The 10,275-nt window shown below is 48.1% G+C and overlaps 1 pseudogene; it reads left to right on the forward strand.

Moving 5' to 3' along the window:
• Positions 1 to 3,383: 3,383 nt before the first annotated feature.
• LOC127202970 (F-box/LRR-repeat protein 19-like) lies at positions 3,384 to 5,970 on the forward strand (annotated as a pseudogene).
• The last annotated feature ends 4,305 nt before the right edge of the window (positions 5,971 to 10,275 follow it).

Here is a 10,275-nt window from a genome sequence, read left to right on the forward strand (position 1 = left end):
TCTCCACCTCCCCTTGGCTTACTACCTTGTTGCCCTCCATTCTAGGCATCTCTTTTGGCCCCTGGGCTTTTAGAAGCCTTACTACCTTTGTAAAACAACAGCTAGATGCTCGAGATGCCCGAGTGACACAGGTGCATTATCAAAGCCTTGACTTGACAGACCAAGTCCATGGTGTGCTTGAACACTAATGTACTTCCGCTCCCCTTTCTCTGACACAGGACTGCTGGGTGTGTGTGTGTGTGTGTGTGTGTGTGTGTGTGTGTGTGTGTGTGTGTGTGTGTGTGTGTGCTGGGTGTGTGTGTGTGTGTGTGTGTGTGTGTGATGTAGATGTGGGTACTGTAGCCTTCTCTGACACAGGACTGCTGGGTGTGTGTGTGTGTGTGTGTGTGTGTGTGTGTGTGTGTGTGTGTGTGTGATGTAGATGTGGGTACTGTAGCCTTCTCTGACACAGGACTGCTGTGTGTGTGTGTGTGTGTGTGTGTGTGTGTGTGTGATGTAGATGTGGGTACTGCAGCGTTCTCTGACACAGGACTGCTGTGTGTGCATGTGTGTGTGTGTGTGTGTGTGTGTGCATGTGTGTGTGCATGTGTGTGTGTGTGTGTGTGTGTGTGTGTGTGTGTGTGTGTGTGTGTGATGTAGATGTGGGTACTGTAGCCTTTGCCAACTGTAAAAGTTATATTAATGCTTCTTCTGCACTATGTACTGATAAGGCCACAGTGTTTGTTTGTGGCTCCAACCTTGCTTACACCTACCTGCCTCAGAATTGGACAGGGAGCTGTGCCCTGGCTACGCTTCTCCCTGATGTCAGCATTATTCCTGGTGATGATCCGGTGCCAATCCCTAGCTTTGATTACATTGCTAGACAACCCAAAAGGGCTGTCCAGTTAATTCCCCTTTTAGTAGGACTGGAAATTACTTCAGCCCTTGCTACAGGTTCAGCAGGCCTGGGTGTTTCCATTCATAAATAGCAGAATTCTCAAAACAACTCACAGACAATGTTCAAACCTTGCCCAGCACTATCCAGGATCTACAGGATCAGGTCGACTCCCTGGCTGAGGTCGTTCTTCAAAACCACAGGAGCTTGGATTTGCTAACAACAGAACAGGGAAGTATCTGTTTGGCTCTACAGGAAAAGTGCTGTTTCTGTGCTAGCAAGTCTGGGATCATTCGAGGTAAGATTTTTAAAGGCTACAAGAAGACCTGGAAAAGTGGCCACAGGAAATCTTCGGTAATCCCCTTTGGAGTAGGCTCCACAGGTTTCTCCCATATCTTCTCCCAGTTTTAGGCCCCTTCCTTGGTTTACTAATACTACTATCACTAAGTCCCTTTCTCTTTAGCAAACTCACGGCCTTTGTCAAACAGCAAGTGAGTGGCATACAGGTCCCTTATCACAGGCTGGAGCTTACAGACCAAGGTTATTCAGATGAATAGCAGGCAATACCCAGAGTGACCCCACCTAAGACAGAGTCAGGAGTCAAAATACTACCCTTGCACCCAGTGACGTGCTATAGAGGGCAGCAGGGGATTCAGAGTTAGTGACAGGATTATGCACCATCGGGACCATATCCAACCTAAGACAGAGATGTCAACCAATTTTCAAAAACATCAAGCTGTTGGCCTCTCGATGATGGGTAAGGGACGATCTGACGAGATTGATGCAGCCTAAGACAGGCCTGAACCACACATCTATATATATATTAGAAGAGGGGGACCTGTGGGGGGCCACCCTTATTGGCTCTTGGCTTAAAACATTGGCAATTCCACCTTACCTGTAGGCTCCATTTTCTACACCTCTGCTTGGCACGTAGCAAGCTGAGGGTCAGCCCGAGGCCACACCACCTGGTCCCGGTCCCAGGAAGCTGCTTGCTTACCTTATCTCTGCAGCTGCATTCCTCAGAACTAACCTCCCTATCCTTGAAGATTTTACTAGTGAGATATATAGCAGAACAACCTCATTAGGTCTTAGGAACCCGCTTGCTTATCACCTTCACTTACTTTCTTATCATGAAGATTTTACTAGTGGGCTAGAGAGCAGAATAGCTGCCATTAGGTTTCCATAGCAACCCTGCCCTTGCACCTCTGAAATTCTATAAAAACGGGGCTTGATCAAAATTCAGACTTGCCTTTATTTCTTCATGTCTCCTGTCCATCTTTCACTCCGACACCCCCTCCTAGGTTTTGTTTGAAGACCCTGCGGGCCGAGGCACTGCATACTTTAGGATGCAATGACTTATGATGATGTGCATGTGAACTTCACTCGGGAAGAGTGGGCTTTGCTGGATCCGTCACAGTAGAGTCTCTACAAGGATGTGGTGCTGGGAGACCTACATGAACCAAGCTGATGTAGGTAGAACTGAATTATCTTTTGCTTTTTATAGTCAGGGGACAAATGTTTCTCTGTTACTGATGTTCTTTAATTTCAATTGAGGATGAGGAAGAATGAGGTCAATAAATCAGGCATGGTTCTAAGAGACTCTGAATACAATAATTTCATTTTTTCATAATTTACAATAATATATAATATATTTTCTGGTACTATATTTCAGGCTACAATTTGGGAGACCATAATATTGAAGAACATTGTCAAGGTCTAGAAGACATGGAAGGTAATTTTCATGTGCAAGCTGATAAATGTCCTGCAGAAGAAATTTTAATGTGCCCTGCAAGTTTTGAAGAAAAGCAACAGTTAAAAAATAACAACAACAACAAAAAAAACCCAAACCCCCTCTGCAAACCCTGTCTCTGTGGGTCAGGGAGCTGCAGTACAGGGGTAGATCCAGGGGAGAGTGGCAGGTTGCAGCAACACCCCCTCCCTGGGAACTGGCAGTGGGAGGGATTTGAATGCCAGGAATGGTGGAGGAGCCCCGGGTCTTTCCCTGCATCCCTAGGCAGTTGGAGCTGGGAAGGGGCCAGTTAAGGGTCAGGGGCTTTGGTGAGAGGTGGGGGTGGGGTGCTGAGACTCGTACCTGGGACTCAGTGGGGCCCTGGCAGAAGCTGAACAAGCACCCTGTGCCCAAGGAGCCCCGTTGGCCCTCAGGGCAGCTGGTGGGAGGGCCTTGCCCCCCCCGTGCTCCCAGCCTCCACTGGCTGTTGTCCCGGCCTCTGCTGGAGGGAGGGGCTGAGCACCCTTGGTGAGAGGGCTGTGGACCCCAGCATTCTGAGTGCCCTGTACCATGTCTGTCGGGAGCTACCAAGACGGAAGAGATGGCTCCTGGGACACGTATGAACCCTTGGTGTTGCTGTTGTCCCCAATGTCGTCGAGCATCCGAGGGCAGGACTGGAGCACGCAGACTTGGAACACGCAGACTTGGAACCTGCTGCTGCCACTGCCAGGCCTGTGTGCAAACTGAGTGTGGGGACTGCCATTTCTTTGGAGACATGAAATGGGATGGCGGGCACATGAAGCAGTCATTCCTGCTTAAGCAGTGCACTATGCCTGTGCTCCCACACACAGCTGTGTGCCTTCTGTGTGGGGAAGCTGGGAAGGAGAATAAGGTGGATGGAGAGGAAGAGAAGTTTGGTTTGAGCCTCATGGAGTGTACAATCTGTAACGAGATTGTCCACCCTGGCTGCCTGAAGATGGGAAAGGCTGAGGGTGCTATCAATTCAGCGATCCCCAACTGCTGGGAGTGCCCCCGATGTACCCAGGAAGGGCGGACAAGCAAGGATGCAGGTGAGGGTCCAGGGCACCATGGGGCTGACAATGGTGAGGGGGTGGATGGAAGCTGACAGTGGAGCCACCACCTCCACCTCTACTCAGAAGAAAGGGACGCTTACTTGCTGGCCCTCTCCCTGCTGATGGGCCCTAACCCTAACCCTGATGTGTCTGGGCCCCCAAACGGAGGGAGTGGGAGGCAGGGAATAAGACCCCCACCCCAAGGAAAAAGGTGAAAGGCCAAGAGAGGCACTTGAAGAAGGTGGGTGGATAAGCCTGCCTCCTCCAAGGAGCAGATCCAGGCTGCCCTGGCCTTCTGTCCCCCAGGCTTCTGAATCTGAGCCTGCCATTCTCATCCTGGCACCCTGGGCTCCCTCCCGAGAACTGGGAGAAACCCAAGCCACCTATGGCTTCTGCTGAGGGCCTGGCAGTGCCATCCCCATCACCACAGAGGGAGAAACTTGAGTGTTTCAAGCTTATGTGCCAGCTGCTGGAGCGAGTGCCTGATACCTCTTCTTCCTCCTCAGACTCAGACTTAGCGATCACATTGCTTAGTGAGGACAAAGCTCCTGGCGAGGCCTGGAGTGGCCTTTGGACAGCCTAGGCCAGCTGAAGGAGAACCGTGGGAGGCGGTGGGCTATATGCCCTGGCAGTGGGGGACCACTGCTCAATTGTCCCCTGGGCCCTGCCCCACCACCACGGCCTCCACAGTTGGAGTGGCACGTGGTACGCCCCCCTCTCCTTGAAGCCCCAATCCTGACACTCTGCTTTTGCTGCTGTCTCGGGCTTCTGGTCTCCATGTCTTCCAGCACCTTGGACCCCAAGAGCGATGTGTCTGCATGCTATTCTGCTGGCCTTGGAGATGCTGGTGCTATGACAAGTGTCTGTGGCCTTGGATGGACCTAAGCCAGAGGAAGTCGCTGACCCCACCCATGCTTAATGGGGTGGTTCACTGCCAGCCATGTGCTCTGGACCTCAACTGGACAGGTGTCTTCAAAAAGCAGCTCATGTGGCTTCTGAACCAGCTTCAAGGCTTGCAGGAGTTGGTGCTTTCTGGGTGCTCCTGGCTCTCTGTCTCTGCTGTGGGCTCCGCCCCACTGCCCTCACTGTGACTCTTGGACCTCCACTGGATTGAGGATGTTAAAGACTCCCAGCCTCGAGAGCTGCTGCTGTCTCCACCAGACTGGGAGAACCGAGAGCCGAGGCTATCTGCAGTGGGTGGCATAACTTCTCCCTGCAGGCCTGGAGCTCACTGATGCCTCCCTGAGTTTCCTTTTGTGCCATGCTCCCCAGCTCAGTGCCCTCAACTTGAGTAACTGCGCCTATGATGGAGACCCCAGTGTTCACCTCATTACAGCGCCCACACCACTCTCCAGGAGACACTGATGTGAAAGACCCTCAAAGGGAGACCCTCACTCAAGCCTCGGGATGACGTGCACCCAAAGAAACACAAACGACTGTCTTGCTGTAACACATGAGGCAGTTTATTGGCGGAGCTCCAGGTCCACACGTATCTCACGTAGGAGACAGAGGGGTTGACCCAGAAGCCCAGGAGCTTAGGGTTTATATGGGCAAGGGCTTGGGGGGGGGGGGAAGCGGCCACACACAATTGGTTGTTTCAAACATTTGAACATCAGCAAATTGCATAGGCAGATCTGGGGTAAGGTCAGACTTAATCACATGGGAACAGTCCTTGGTTCCTGTTTTTCTCGGAACCCAAGGGTAGATGTTTATCTGAGCTAACGACACATCTGGTTAAACTCAAACCTGGAACATTGTGTGCGGGCCTCAAGGGGGGATTAAGCAAACACCATAAGTTCGGATGAGGGGTCTTGGCTCATTACTCACTCGACCATGTCCGGTACCTGTTTCTCTCAGGAATTTGTCCTTGTGTATCCTCCCTATTTTTTTACGGCCAGCTGGTCCCTGGAACACTCAATAGGCCTTTGTCTCCTAGCTCTACATTCTTTGTGACTTATCATCTGGGGCCTTGGGCTAGCATACCTGCCGACCTGCACTCTCAACTATTTGGGATTATGAGTTAAAGAGCTCTGCTGTTCTGGTTGCTTTAATGCTAATTAAAAATTCTCTTTCAGATGCACCTCGATCTCTCTGGATGCCACCGCCTCATGGACCACTGCCTTCCACTGTTTCATCGCTGCCCAGGACTTCACTACCTGGACCTACGCTCCTGCTGGGCACCCTGGCCCCTTCTGTTGTCCAGAATAGAAACTACTTCTCAAGGACAGCTCCTGGACCTCTTGTCTTCTTTTTACCCCCTGATGGGAGTCCAGGTTATTTTCTTCATGACTTGACACTCCTCAGTTTAATATCTTGGAGTTTCTGCCCAGGGACATGAGCCAGCCTTCCCCTTTCCCACCTGCACTGATGTCTTTGGGGATCTTTGCTTCCCACCTTTGCCTTCCACCTGCTTCATTGTCCATCCCCTTGGGGGCATGGGTCAAGAGGTACGGGGGAAGTGCTAAGCCAAGTGGATGGTGGGAAGGGTGGTAAAGGTGCAAGTCTTGAGCAAGGAAGGGTGAGCGGACAGGATACTGGGAGCCACAGTGCCGTGGGAGGTGATGGATGGGTGTGGGGAGGGCAGAGAGCAGACCAACAAGGGCTCAGGGAACAAAGACCGGTTGGGTGGGATGGGGGTCGGAAAAGAGGAAACCAGAGGAGCAGTTGGGGATCCAGGTGTCAGAAAGGGGGCTCTACAAGCCAGGAAATGCCAAACTGGGGCCTGGGAGAGGAGCAGATGTGGGGCTTGTTCCCTCTCTGGGGTTACCCTTCTCCCTTCCCTCTGCCCAGATTCCAGTTCTTTCTCTGACCCTGACTCCTTGAACGTCATTGAAAATGGCGGCTATTTCAAGGAGTGGGGGGCTGCGAGTCAACCTGCTTGCTGTTCAGCTCATGGCCCAGGAGAGTGGTGAGGGATAGCCCAGATCGCTGCCTGGCTCTCAACACAATACCTGAATATTCATCTGTACTTGAACCCAAGGACTCTCAGACCTAGAGGATTGTGATGTGAGGCGGCCAGCTTGACCTAAACTGGGCTAGTGGGTACCCAGTTTTGGACTCTCCCACCCCCCAGTGGGTACCCAGTTTTGGACTCTCCCACCCCCAGCTCTTGTGCATTACTGTCTCAAACAGCTCCACCACTCCGACCTGGTGGGGGTGATGTCAGATTAAAGATGGGCAAGATGGGACTCCTCCAGCTTGACTCATCCCATTCTTTCATCTTCATGGAAGCTTGTGTCTCATTTGCCCAGGGAACTGCCACTCTTGGTTGCCATGGAAACAGCAGCCAATAGACACCTCTGGGAACTTAATTAAAAGACTCTTGGCACCTCCCCTCTCCCCACCCCTTTCCTTCTTCCAGCGTGGGGGTGGGGTCTCTAGAGTTCGAGGGAGGAATCGGGTCCAGACCCCACTCAATTTAGGCCAGAGGGAACTGAATTGTAGCACATGGTGGTGGGGAGAGGGGAAATCTATCTACTTACCTCAGGTAACAGGAAGGTGCTCAGGTTGGGAGTGGGGACTGGGCAGACCAAAGGCAGGTGGGGCAGGGGTGCCTGGAATTGGAGAAAGGCTTGACCATGAGGCTACTTGAGGGAAGGAAGAAAGCATTCCAGCAATGGGTAAGTCTGGGACCCAGCCTGATTGGATCCCTAAACCCTCAAGTCTGCGAAATATGGTTTGCTATAAAACTCAAGATCTTCTTAAAAAAAAAAAAAAAAAAAGCAAAACCAAAAAAACAAAACCCCATTGCTTTAAGTTCAGTGATGATTATTACATTCTCACGGAACAACATACCTCATACCTCAATGTCAAGAATCTGATTTGTGTTCTTAAGGTGTTCATCTAAGAACGGAAACAAGAAAACAATGACTTAACTGATGTTATTATTTGAATCATAGCCCCATTAGAGCTGTGCTGTAGAACTGCCAGTCAGTTTAGTTTCATACCACTTAGATATTGCAAAAGGAATACACATTGAATATGTGATAGGTATATGTCCAAAACCTTCCATAAACAAAAAGTCCACAGCATTGCTAGTGTTAGACATAGACTTGTAGTAATGTTGCTAAGACCAGTGAGAGGACAGTTTATGATAATCATGAATGTTGTTGTTGAAAAACCTTAATCTCATACCATGTCTTTAAGAAACAAGAATCAAGCTGAAACAATGTAGAAACCTTTCGTATTTTATTCTTAATGAGTATATCCTATGTCACAATGGATACAAGACATGTGAGCATAGGGATATTGAAAGAAGCAACATACCTCTTTCCAGAACCATGAGAAGATATGTAGGAGTTCCCACATTGATTAGACTTTATGAATGTGATACAAGTTTACAGTTAATTGGTATTCCAACGTTATTGTGAACATCCACAAACTCACACTGCAGAAAGTCTCTATGAATACTAATTCTTCTGTTTGTCTTGGTTCACTTTTCAAATGTGGTATGACTCACACTATAGAACAATTTGTGAATGTAGTCAGTGTGGTAAAGCTCTGAGTTCTTCCAGTTCTCTTCAAATATATGAAAAACATCATATAGAAAAATGATGCTATAAATGTGAGCCATGTAATAAATGCTCTCACTACCACAGGTATCTTCAGAGAGTCAACACATAGAGAAGGGGAACACCATGAATGTAAACAAAGTGATAAAACCTTACGATCTGGTTCCTCTTTACCATTAGACCCAATTGTAGAATTAATTCACAGAGAAAAATTAATGCAGTGTAATGAATGTGGGAAAGCTTTCACATGCTCTAATTATCTTTGCAGGCATGAAGTCACATGGGAGAGAAACGCTCTGAATATACTCAATGTGGTAAAGCCTTCGCACATCAGAGCCATCCTCAAAGGTATGAAAGAATTCACTGTGGAGAGAGACTCTAAAGGTATTTAATATGGTGAAACCTTTAAACTTCACAGTAGTTTCCAATATCATAAAAGAACACATACTAGAGAGAAACCCTATGAGTTTAATGAATATAGTAAAGCCTTCACATGTCCCAGTCATCTTCGAAGGCATGAAAAAGTTCATAATGGAGAGAAACCCTGTGAGTGTATTTAATACAGTGAAGCCTTTGCATGTTCCTGTAGTCTTCATCATTGTGAAAGAATTCATACTGGAGAGAAACTGTACAAATATATTTAATAAGGTGAAGCCTCTGCACATTTCTGCTGAAGGCCAGCCAGCTTGAACACTACAGGGTAAACTGAGGCAGGACATAGAGTTGGTGACTGATTACTCACCAGACTTTTCGCTGATGGGATGAGGCTTGATTTACTGGAGCCACTTCTCCCTTTGGCCAGCAGCTGAGGGCCAGTATTGCTTGTGACTAGCAAAGAAGAAAAATAAAAAGGAGGGAATGTTCACACACACACACACACACACACACACACACACACACACACACACACACACATTTGGTGGATGAAGCAAGGCAAGATCCAACAACTTTATTTTTTCTCATACCTTACATATCCCAACAAACACCTTCCAAGCAGTATAAAAATTACAATTTGATTACATTCTATTTTTCTTTTAGTGAATGGTCATTGAAAAACAGTATATACCCCAATATTTTTACATGAAAAACTTTTTACACATTACAAGTGAAGAAAACAAACTATGCTCAAGAACCCACATACATTCACAACTAAACAATGTGTTATAGATGAACAAAGTGTAAGCAAGCAAGGTAATTTTTCAGCCAGTTGCTTCTTTTTACTGACAGACTGCAATTTGTGATTACAAAGAAAGGATCAATTATCTTAAAAAGTAATCTTTTTAATAACTTATTTATTTTTATTTCAATGTGCATTGGTGTTTTGTCTGCATATATGTCTGTGTGAGGGTGTTAGATCTTTGAGTTACAGACAGTTGTGAGCTGACATGTGGGTCTTAACCCCTGAGCTATGCTGTAGAACTGCCAATCATTATAGTTTCATACCAGTTATGAACTACACAAACTCTTAGAAGAAAAGGTAGGAATGGCACTGGGAATATAGCTCAGTGGTAGAGCAGTTGCCTAGCACACACAAAACTCTGAGGTCAATCTCCCATAATGAAAGAAAAAAGGGCAGAGGGAATCAGTCATCAGATCATACTTTGGGCAATAGATTAGAAACAAAGGAAAAAGGCAGATGAGGTAGACGTCATCACTGGGCACGGCAGTGCGGTGACCTCAGCATTCAGCTGAACCATGAGCTCAAGGCCAGCCAGCCTGAGCCACATAGTGAGATCCAGGTGAGCACAGACAATAACAAATCCAACCCAAACGAATACAAAACGTTTAAGCCTTGGGGCCAGAAAGATGGCTCAGTAGGTAAAGACACTTGCTGCACACGCCTGAGGTCCTGAGCTGGATCGCCAGGAGTCAGGGAAGGAGGGAACCAACTCTAGAAAGCTGTCCTCTTGTCCTCACACATGCAACACATGCAGCACACTCAAACACATTAATAAACATAAGGGCCAGAGAGCTGTCAGCAGGTAAAGGCATCTGGTGCCATGCCTGACAACATCAGTTTGACCCCTGGATCCATGTGGTGGAAGAAGAGAACTGAGCAGTCATCTGACCTCCACACAGGTCATGGTT

This window comes from Acomys russatus, chromosome 19 (assembly GCF_903995435.1).
Source record: "Acomys russatus chromosome 19, mAcoRus1.1, whole genome shotgun sequence".
NCBI lineage: Eukaryota > Metazoa > Chordata > Mammalia > Rodentia > Muridae > Acomys > Acomys russatus.